At 40.8% G+C, this 1,111-nt stretch overlaps 1 protein-coding gene across 1 annotated transcript in view; it reads right to left on the reverse strand.

Moving 5' to 3' along the window:
• Nucleotides 1-377: 377 nt before the first annotated feature.
• Nucleotides 378-1,111, reverse strand: part of fbxl3b (F-box and leucine-rich repeat protein 3b) — a 10,377-nt gene continuing 9,643 nt past the window's right edge. Inside the window, exon 5 of the mRNA XM_079627327.1 lies at nt 378-1,111. This exon is cut by the window's right edge and continues 2,252 nt beyond it. The gene's annotated coding sequence lies outside the window, so the exon portion shown is untranslated.

Genomic DNA, 1,111 nt, shown 5'->3' on the forward strand with positions numbered 1-1,111 from the left:
GTCTGAGGAACGCTCAGCTGCTGTCACGTGACGCCCTGCAGAGCCGATGGGCGGAGCTTGATGTCCACAACACGCTAGACAGACCTCCCACCCTCTGTGCCCAGAGAGGCGGAGCTGGACGTCATTGGCTCTGCAGTGAATGAACCAATCACAGTCGAGAACTGAATGAGCCTTTATTGAACTCTTCTTTTTTGAAACCTTTAAATTACATTTGATTTCAAAATACTTTTCAGACTTTCATCTAAACAAACACAATAAATCAGTTTGATTTTTAATAGAATTAACAATTTAAAAAACAGTTCAGTATGTAAACCGGTGCATCAAACCTATGATTAAAGAGAGACTGAGTGATATAACACAATTAAGAAACGCATTCATTTGTTGCTACAACAATCCTTTATTATATCAAGGACATGATTCAGTCTGACAGGAAACGCATCATCAAACAGCAGGAAGAGAAGGACGAGTTTCTCCATATCTGACAAACATCAGGTTTAGTGTTTGAGTTTCAGAAGATTAAACCTCCTCTAATGTGACACGTCACCAATAACACAAACTCAAGCGCTTCTCACACACACGTTTATTCCAAAACAACAACAAAACATTTACTGCACATCGGTTTGTCCATTTTATACATAAACGCCACAAGCTTATATCACTATTCATTTAATGCAAAGAAAATAATATTATAATAATTATCATTATCAGGAGAAATATTGACAACCGATAATCTCATATGTACATTTCTTAAAAACATTTCTCTATAAAGTGCAGGAGGAACTGATCAGAATCTGTGTGTGTGTGTGTGTCTGTGTGTGTGTGTGTGTGTGTGTCTGTGTGTGTGTGTGTGTGTAGTATTGCTAGAGAACTAATGAAGCGTTTCCGTCATCGACAGACACGAGCGACGCGATCACATGACCCTGAACTCAAACCAGAGCCAATCACGTCGTTCTCTGCAGTCGTCGATCAGAAACAACTCGTTCTGATCCTCCAATCAAACACTCACGCTGACTTCCTCCAGCGACATCATCATCATCATCATCAGGAAGTGTCGACTGGGCGGATCAACTCTTGCTGACACGAGCACTAGATTGAGATGAACGGTTCGCAG

This window comes from Phoxinus phoxinus (assembly GCF_949152265.1).
Source record: "Phoxinus phoxinus genome assembly, chromosome: 11".
Lineage (NCBI taxonomy): Eukaryota > Metazoa > Chordata > Actinopteri > Cypriniformes > Leuciscidae > Phoxinus > Phoxinus phoxinus.